The sequence below is a fragment of the Hyperoodon ampullatus genome (assembly GCF_949752795.1).
Source record: "Hyperoodon ampullatus genome assembly, chromosome: 10".
In the NCBI taxonomy this organism is placed as follows: Eukaryota; Metazoa; Chordata; class Mammalia; order Artiodactyla; family Ziphiidae; genus Hyperoodon; species Hyperoodon ampullatus.
The window spans coordinates 85,730,995-85,741,380 of NC_136923.1; positions in this window are offsets into that span (position 1 = coordinate 85,730,995).

A 10,386-nucleotide genomic window follows, 5' to 3' on the forward strand; every position below is an offset into this window, starting at 1 on the left:
CCACTTGGCCTCCTTGTTTACTGCCAGGTAATAAGTAGCTTGCCAAAGAAAGGAAAACAAAGTTTCCTGTTCCCAAACTGTGGTTTTTCTTCTCTCTCTCTCTACTTTTTATTTTTTGTATCTAAATCCCATTTTTGGTGTGTTAAGAGGACATGAAAACAATCTGTTGATTGATTTCCCTTGTATACAAGCAAATTATAGGCTGATGATTATACTTATTTGAGTTATCTGACAGATCATTATAGCTTTAAGAAACTGCTGTGGTTTCAATTGGAGCTGGTAACTGTTTCAGTTAAAAAGTATTTCAGTTATGTAAATAGCCATTGAAAATGTCTTCCTTATGTAATATAAAGTCCCACAAGAAGTGTACAGGATCTAAAGAAAACAATAACATTTTGTCAAGGGATATAAAAGAAAACTAGAACAAATAGGGAGGGATATTATGCTCTGGATGGAAATATTTTATGTTGTACCAATCTCTAAATTCAGTGAAATCTCAATAAAAATCTAAAATTCATAAAGAACTCCGAAAAATAAATTTTTAAATGTAAACAGTGAAATAGAAACTTTTGCAAGAGATATGAATAGGAAATTCTCTAAGGAAATACAAGTGGCCAATGAATAAATGAAGCTTAAATTCATTAATAAGGTGTACCAGGATAAGTATACAGGAGAGCTAATTTGCAAAATTATTTAACGTTTTTAAAATGAGAAGAAATACTTGAGGATATGGAGAGGGGGAAGGGTAAGCTGTGACAAAGCGAGAGAGTGGCATGGACATATATACACTACCAAACGTAAAATAGATAGCTAGTAGGAAGCGGCCGCATAGCACAGGGAGATCAGCTCGGTGCTTTGTGACCAGCTAGAGGGGTGGCATAGGGAGGGTGGGAGGGAGGGAGATACAAGAGGGAAGAGATATGGGAACATATGTATATGTATAACTAATTCACTTTGTTATAAAGCAGAAACTAACACACCATTGTGAAGCAATTATACTCCAATAAAGATGTTAAAAAAATGAGAAGAAATAAGTATCAACTGTGAAATAATTAAATGTACTAGAATAGATCACATTCAATAGTGGTTAAAAAGAATATAAATAGTAAATATATACTATTGATCCAGAAAGACCTATAATGCAGATTTTAAAAATAATCAAGTTGCAAGTAATAAAATAGTATGACTTTTATGTTAAAATAACACTATAGGGAGTTCCCTGGCGGTCCAGTGTTTAGGACTTAGTGCTTCACTGCAGAGGGCCCGGGTTTGATCCCTGGTCTGGGAACTAAGATCCTGCAAGCCGTGTGGCCAAAAAAGTTTCTAAAAAAATAACACTACACATAGTAATGTGTGTGTGTGTGTGTGTGTGTATGTGTGTGTGTGTGTGTGTGTGTGTGTGTGTAACTCCAAGGAAGAAGATCTGGAGAGCTTACATCAATCTATTAACAGGATCCTTCATTTCTTAATATATTTCTGTATAACTTAAATGTAATAACAAGAAGGCATTCCTGTATTTATCATGTAATTAGGAAAACATAAATATTAGGATACATAGCATTGTAGACTCTAAATCCACCCTGTAACTCAGTTTTGATATTTTAAATATTCTTTTCCAGTCTTATTCAATATTTCTATTTTTACTATTTTATATCTTCTTGGGTATGCATTTTTTAATATTGCTGTGTTAAGATAATTTTCATGTCTGCAATATTCCATATTTTGAATGAACAATAACTCTTCTTCTGTTGCTGAGCATGAACTAATCTTATAAAGACTATCATCCATATTACTTTTTTCACATTTTGGGATTCTTTTCTCGGGATAGAATTCTTGAAGTTGGATTACTGAATCGAAGAATACAAACAATTGGGCTTCTGGTAGCACCTTCTCAATCTTCCAGCTAATGTACAGACCGCTAAAACATACGGACAGTCTCCCATGCTATACTTGCATTTGTTCATTCCCCATGGAGCTTGATAATGTTAATTCTGCAGGCCCGACACACTCTCTTGCTTGCAAATCTTACTCATGTGCTATTCCTCTTTTAAAAATTCCTTCATTACCTGTACGGTGATCATTTTTTCTGAAAAGCAGCAACAACAAAAAAATACACAATACATTATGTATTCTAAAGCATTAAGCTAATGTAAGACAGACAACAAAACTCTGCCTACCTCTTACTCCCATATATTATTATTTTGGCGGCTGAAAATCAGAGCTAATTTACTCAGTAAAATCAGCCATCTAGATTTTAAGAATATGTATTTTCCCTGACGACTCAATAAATCTATATTAATTTGAAGGCAGAAAAATGTGCCTTGAATGGTTTTAAGTTTCCTGGACTGCTCCTTATCCTGATTTGGTCCACTTCATAGGGAGCCTAGGGCCCTTTGGAAGCTGCAATGAGCTGATGTCGTCGATAGGTGGCGGAAGAGGAGCGCATCCAAACCTCGCGGCCCGCGAGACTGACCCTTTCGGCGGGGCCTGAGTGCTGGGTGTCGTTCGCTCAGTGATGTCTTCAGAGTAACTCAAGCAGCAGCTCTCATTCTTTCAAGAACCCTCTTCCTCTGGTGTTTCTGGGAAGAGAGGGGCTCAGTGGCCCCTCGGAAGCTCGCAGTCGTCTTCCCCGGCTCCTCCGCAGGGCACGGGACACTTGTCGTCCGGTCTCCACGCCACCGCCTCGCAGACTGAAGGTACGGCCACTTCACCCCAGTGTTGGGGTAATTAAGGGAACAGCGGATCAGGAGGTTAAAACTTAAAAGCTGTGCGCTAAACATGGCTTTCCCCTCTGTTGGTGGGAAAACACGTGAGGCATCAAATCCTTTACAGGAGGGCCCCTGGAGTGACACACGATCCCAGGCTTCACTGTAGGAGAGGAGACAGGTTAAACACCCTGCTTCCTATATCACCCAGGCATCCCTCACCCACCATTTAGGGGACCCTTTTCCACCCGTTGAAACGGACCCAGGACCACGCCTGTTCCCAGGTAGTGCATTTCCTCCAGTCTGAAATATTTACTCAGTAATTCCTTGAGGGCGTCAGTGGCGCAGTCAACACCGCCTTTACGGCTGCAAGACCTGCAGGCCCTGCCGCTTTGGCCTCAAGGGCCCCCATGTCCAGGGCAGGGGTGGGCCTCTTAGCCCAGTCCACTTAGAGCTTCCTCTGAGTAAACATTCAGGTTACAGTTGAATCAAACCCACCGTTCATGGAGGGACAAAGGTTTGTTTTTGGAAAAAGCAGTTTCAAATTTTCAGAAGGAAGGGATAGTTTCCTAACTTGCTAAACAGCAGAGTTCAGACTTTGCTTTATGGGTCAAAGCAGTGTTACTTCTTGTCCTGTGACATCATCACGCACCCGCTCCCGTCCAAACCTTCTTTTCAAATTGGGCAGCTTTGGGACAAGCGGGCATAAGAAAGAGCTTTGTGTCTGAGCCATTTCCCTCTTAATGGACCCTCCCTTCGGTACACAACCCTAGAGTCCCTTAACTTTGAAATGTCATTTTGTAAGGGTTAGATGCTGAGTGTCCTCCTCAGGCTCAGTCTATGGGAGGATGAGAAGTTGGGTAGTTTTATTCTTCTGTTTACATAATTAAAACACCAAGATGGGAGGATTGTACTGCTATGTGTTACCACAACTATCACACAATTGAAAGGCATAGGCCTGCTGAAAGGGCCTCATGTGTTCCTAATAATCTGATAAAGGATGGTGGACCTGCCCAATAATAATCCGGCTAAAAGAACAAAGAAGAGATTTTTTGTCCTTTTGGAGGCATGGACCTATCCAAGCTGGACCTGGGAAGCCCTTGTTTCCATTAAAATGGCATTTATAGAGCTGATTATTTCAGTAGCTAAAACTGACTCAGGGGAATGGAGCCTCTTCAGCAGTAAAAACTTTCATTTATCCCTTTTGCATGAAAAAATTCTAGGACCAGGGTTAATTTGCCCTCACAAAAATAGATCAAGCAAATTCTTATAAGGACAAGCAATGAACAATGTTCCCAGATCCTCAGGCTAATATTTCCCTAGAAAAAAAATTAAAATATCAGTGCCCTCACAGTCCAGGAACAAACATTCTGTTGCCCTCTGGGTAGACAAACATTATTAAGTATGAGGTTCAATGAGACATTTAGGACCCACTGACCAGAGCATTTATGACTATTGCAACAGTGGGTCCCAGCTGCCCTGCCCCCACCAGCTGAAGTGCCCAGGAAGTCAGGTGCAACTCTATGGAACTTACAGTGAATTCTGAAAATGGCACATGTCTGATAATAATGATCATTGTTATTACTGTATACTTTTTACAAAGTATTTATGAAGCCAGATAGCTTATTATTCAACAACATCACCCAGGAAACGTGGTACTTGTGTTCCTACCTAAAAAGAGAACCATTTGGAACTTGAGTCCCATCTAGGATTTACTTTTCCTTTCAAGAGGACGGAATACCAAAATTCATTTTCATCTCCCATCAGTGACTAGGGGAGAAAAGAGGCAAATGGGAGAAAAAAGTGCTCTGAAGAGCAGTGCTGCAAAATTGGGCAAATAAAGGAAGAAATCCTTCCCAGGACAAAAATTCAGCCGAGACTGATAGTTTGCAAAGCTTATTAGAGAAAGCAAGAACTCCTTAGGAACATAATTGCAAAATACTCTGAACCTATAGTGCTATGCCAAAATGAAGAATTTTCATTGATGAGTAATTAGATAGTTATAGCCTTTACCTGAATTTAGCCCCCAGTAGAATAACTGCGGACGCAGAGGGTGGTAGGAACTGGAAAGCCAGAGAACAGTAAAAGCCCAGACAGTTCAATCTCATCATCACACTCAGCTAAGAGTTTTCATCAATTTATATTGGAAATGAATGAGCGATTCACATCAGAAATTTGCAGTATCGTCTGCAGTTTGTTGTATGTAATGTCGCTTTAGAGAAACCTGCACCCAGCTGTCGTTCCAGAGTGTGGCTTCCATCACTCTCAGCTCCTGTGCTGGTTTTTAGAGGCTTGTGATTTGAAGAACCCTTGAGTGGTGGGTGGTAGACATGTGACTCCTGTCAGAGGATCTGCCTCACCACTGAGACCAGCTTCTGGGTCTCAGCTGGGATAGCTCAGATGAGGGGAAAGCAGCTCCTGTTTCCTTCTGGAGTGCCACCTGCCCTGTTGACCCAGCATGCCTCTCCTCCAGGCCTGTGCTGGCTTCCATTGAGCTTTTCCTTTCTTTACATCTTTCAAAATCCCAAGCATCCTCATCGCTTACCTCCTGGGCATGTCCAGCCTGCACCTGTCTGCACCCACTTCTTCCTTCTCTGAACCCTCATCACACCAAACAGCTGAGCACACGCCGGATGGCCGATCATTTTATGTGATTAGTCTTGTCTCCCCTTTGAGTCCATAAGCTGTGGAGGTCAGGGTCTGTATATTTCTATGCTCACGCTTCCTAACACAGAGATATTTTCCATGAATACTTATTATTAACAATGGTTAACATTTATGAAACTCTACTCGGTGTCAGGCATTTTGCTAAGCATACATTATACATTGCTTTTTCTTTTATTGAAGGATGGCTAATTTATAATATTATATTAGGTTCAGGTGTACAACAGAGCAATTCAAATACATTGTTTCTTTCAAGATAGGAGGAAGGTTTTATTATCCCTATTTTACCAATGAGGAAACCAAGGCTCAAAGAGCTAGTTAACTAACTTGCCCAAGGTCACACCATCCATTTGATCTAGAAACTTGAATGGGCGTCTTCCTGCATATGAAGTCCTGGTCCTAACCCCTCAGGTGCTACTTCTCTGGTAGGTGGACTGGAGGCCGGTGGCATTTCCCAGTGACCGTGTTTCTCCCGTGCCCTTTGCCTGGGCGTCACTCAGGGCTTGAGGGAGGTGCTTCTGATTAACTCATTTGGCCGCAGGACCTTTGCAAGGACTGGAGGGAAATGTAGCATTCTCCCTGAGTACCTGTAAAACAGGTGCTTTGCAATGCTAATGGCTTTTCTGGAGACAGGTGAGCAGCTAGCTCTTGGGGGTGGAATGGCCCATGATGCCTGGTTATGCATTCCTAGCACACGAGCCTCCTTTTGGGAGGAACTGGGGGAGATGATTAAACAGCTCTTCTCTCTCTCCCTCCCCACCCCAATCTGCTGCCTTCTGTCCACCGAGGATACTTGCTTTTTTAAAGAATGACTCTCTGGGTTTAAGGATACGTGTGAATATTTTCTTTTTCCAACTGAAGTTGGGAAAAGTACGTGGATCCAAGAAGTACGTGGATGTTTCAGATTCTTGGGGCTCTCAGAGATGGTTCACGTCAACAATGCTGTCCTCTTAGGATATGGCGGGTTAGAAAGATGATCCAGATTAGTGCCTTCCAAATTACAAATGTAAGATAACAATAACCTGAACATTAAATTATCATCCTTAAGGACTAACATTTATCCAGGGCTTTCTCTTAGCTTTCAGTCAATATACTAAGTTTTTAATAAGCTTTTTCTCATTTAATCACCAAAAAGCTCCCACCAGATAGATATTTATTAATTGTGTGACCTGGATTCTTAACCTCCCTGAGTTCTTAACCTAAGTCCTTAACCTCCCTGAGCTTCAGTGCCTTGGTGTGCAAAATGGAGATAATAATAGTACCTGCCTCCTAAGTTTGTAATGATGACGGAATTAACTAATCCATGTAAAGGGTTTAGCCCCTGAAGACAAAGTAAGAGCTCAGTGTGTGCTCTCATCCCCACCTTACAGAATCAGGAATCTGAGCCCTCCAGAATCTTGTCTAAGGCCTCATGTCTGAGATCTAAACCTCAGAGTAAAATCCATTAACCAGTCTGATATACTGCCTTCCTTAGTTAATTGCTGGTTTAATTTAAAACGGTAACTATTTAAACTGTGTCTTTTGTCCCCTGACTACACTGTGTCTGGTTGGGTAGGGAACAGGGCTACCTCCCTCAAAAGGTTTACATTTTAACAATAGACATGTTTTCAGCCCAAAGAGGTGGATTTGTGCAGTAGGAGTTTAGTCTTCAGTGTCAAGCTGAGGTTGCCAGGATATTTTGAAGTGGGAAGAGGAAGTAGAGATAGCCCAGTTCCACCATGCCAAGGACTGTCTTATCTGCTTGGCATTGAGACTGGCCCAAAGGAGAGCCAGTCCTGAAGCTTGTTTGACTTCCGGCCTAGGACACAGCCAGCCCTGTATGATCTCTCCATGTAAGAACCGTTCTCGTTGAAATCCACTCGAAGTGTTCATCCTCATAACCAGCAGTAGCAATCCCTGCAATAGGCATTAGGAGTATTACTATGTAAGAATCAGCTAAGGTGGCAGCTTGTCCTAGAAATGTCACCTCTTATGCTGCCTTCATTTACTGGCCTTCCTGTGTTTAGCTTTCAGACGGGCAACTTGACTTGGCAGGAAGAGTCTATTTTTCTGAAAGTTAAAATGGCTCTCCCAGCTGGCGGGAGGCAGGGGGCCAGCAAAGAAGATCAGGTCACACACCAGACCAACTGTCTTTTTTTTCTTTCTTTCTTTCTTTTCTTTTTCTTTCTTTTTTTTTTTTTAATCAGAGTGGCTGTCCTCCTTGTTTTCTTTGAAAGAAGATCATTTTCTGAACGCAGAGAGATTGGGCTCTCCAGCAGCTTCTCTCGGTGGGTGGGACCTGCTGAAGAATGCAAGGGTGAGAAACAAAACCAAACCTCAGAGGATGGAAAGAATCCCTTTCCCATGGACATCAGTTACATTCATTAATGGCTCACAAATGAGTTCAGACTCATTTTTTGATCTGTGGGATTGTTTTAAATTGAGCTCCAGAGACAGGTCCTGAGAGCAGGATTCATGTGTAAGTGATTTATTAAGGAAATGTTCCCAGGGAAGCCAGGAAGTTAGGGAAAGATGGACAGAGAAGGGGAAGAACCCAAGAAAAGCTCCATCTCAGGTCAAGTACCTGCCTCAGCCCGATCCTCTAGGGGAGCTCTGGAAGGTGAATTATGCCTCAGGGTGCGTCCCCACTCAAGGGCAAGGTTGCTGGGCTTTCAGACTCCCTCACCAGCAGTTGACACTCCCAGTTATGGGCCACCCTGGAGGAAGGGAGAACTCCCAGGCCTTTCTGGCTCTTTATCAGGAAAGATTACAAAATGCAGGCTTTCTGGGCTCACCCCTTTGGGGAGAATTAACCAGCCCATAAAGACACCCTTTTTTTCTTTGAGAACTACCATGGCCCCCTCCACTCCCCTCTCTCCACCCCTGTGCCCACACACACATGCAATGCCACCCTCCACAGCTGAGTTCCTCTGTCTCCATGACCACAGTCCAGCCAAGGAGATTCTTTCTCCCGAGATTTTGGTTTGGGGACTGAGAGAATCCTGTGCCCTCTGGCTGTTGGCCTGGGTGGGAGTCGTGTGGACTTAGAAGTGAGGTCCCCATGTGGACATGGGCCCAGTGAATCAGAGAAAACCAGTCTACGGAGAGAAAAAAGAGGATGTAACCAGATTAATAGCTAATAAATATGAAGTGCTGGCACTGTTTTCACATGGATGAGCTCATCTGATCCCCACCACAACCTTGTGGGGTCAGAGCTGTAGTTGTTCTCATCCAAGGTCAGAGACACTCAAGTCTCAAGTGATTTAGTAGCTTATCCAAGGTCACACAGCTTGAAAGGGTGCAGTCAGGATTCACTCCTCTGGTTTAACTCCAGTGCCACACGCTGCCCACGAGGCCAGGAGGGCAGCTGAGTGCTCAGAAGCCCAGGTTACATTTTGTGATTCTTGAGAGCAAGTGAAGGCCAGGCAGAGTCTGACTGATTGCTGCCCAGGTCCCTGGTGGTGGTCCTCTCCTCAGAGACCTGCTTGAAACATTTGCTGTAACATGTTATTATAAATACTCCCCCCTCGCTTAAAAAAACAAACTCAGATAATGTTTATAGTGGATTTCTGTTGCTTGCAACCTAAAGACTCATAGGGAGAACACCTGCTCTTGATGAAATGAGTAAGAAACTGAAATTCGTCTCCAGGTCTTTTCAACTCCAAAAGTTTCTCTTCTGGTCCTTGTGCCCTGGGTTGGGTGCACAGGAGTTTCACCCACATTAGACTCCGGGTGTCATAACAGGCAATGCCTGGGCAATGTGATGCTAGCAGCTGCATGGCCTATAACATCCCCACTACAGCCTCACCTTTGGGCCCTCTGAGTTTGAGAGTAAAAATCTCCCTGGGAGAGAAAACCCCTCCTAAGAGAGATGAGCCTTTTCAGGTGGAGGTGATACAGGGGAGAATCAAGGAGGAACCCCAGACTCTAAGAACTGTCAGAGAAATCATGCTGTGTGTTGTATTTAGATTATGTCTGAGTGGCTTGATTAATGCTCTTACAGACATAAGAAGAGTCAGCCAAAGTGCTCACTGTCTAACAGGAGAAATGAGCAATGTATATAGTGGAAGAGAAAATAACGCAAGGCTGATAATTTCATTCATAGTTTAAGTGAGAAGATTCAGTTTCCTATAATAGTCATGTTCTACGGTCAAGGGAACAAATACAATTTCCTCTTTCAAGCACATATTACAACCTTTATACAGGATTAAACAAAATTTTATTCTAAACTATTGGATGGTAAAGCAAATAGTAAATGAGTATAAGAAATAGAGATTTAAATTTCAGTAAGATCTTCATTCCTTCTCTTTAGCCACTCTTTACAACACTCCTTAAATGTCATATATAAATACTGTAATATATAGATCTTTATAGTGAATACATAATACTCGCTAGAATGTACCATTTTTTCATCTTCTTTATCTTTGCTGAGCAGGAGATTTTCAACAGAACATTTACATTCTTCAAGAACTTATGTCAACAATTATTCAACCCTTGATATCAAATACAATTGTAGCTTATACTTATAAGATTAAATTTATCCGTCTAAAATTTCTGATCTCCAGTGTTAAACTCACAAAATCAACACCTTAGTAGAAGATACCTTTAAGATGACAGTATTGTTGTAAAACGAAAGGAGAAAGACATGGTTTTGTCAATAGTCTTAACCACAGATGGCAAAACTGCAATTATTCCCCCTTTGGTATCCTAACAGAGACCCCCAATCCATCAGGGCAGCCTTGCTCACCGAGCCTGGATGAGGCCTCAGAGTTCTTTCCAAAGCAGCATCCAGGAAGCAAATATTAAGCTGTTGGTGATGGCATCTTATTTACCTTCTGTATCAGCCTGTGTTTCCTTGTAAACTACAGGGTCTTCTGGCTAATTTATGCTAAAGAAGAATTATGATAGCTCATAAAATCACTAAGAGGGCTGAAGGTACACAGTCTAGCCTGAACTTCTCAAAAGAACTGGGAGCTATAGCCAGCAGGGCCCCAGAAGCACCATGCCTCTGGCATGATCTGGGAGCTTCTGAGTCTAC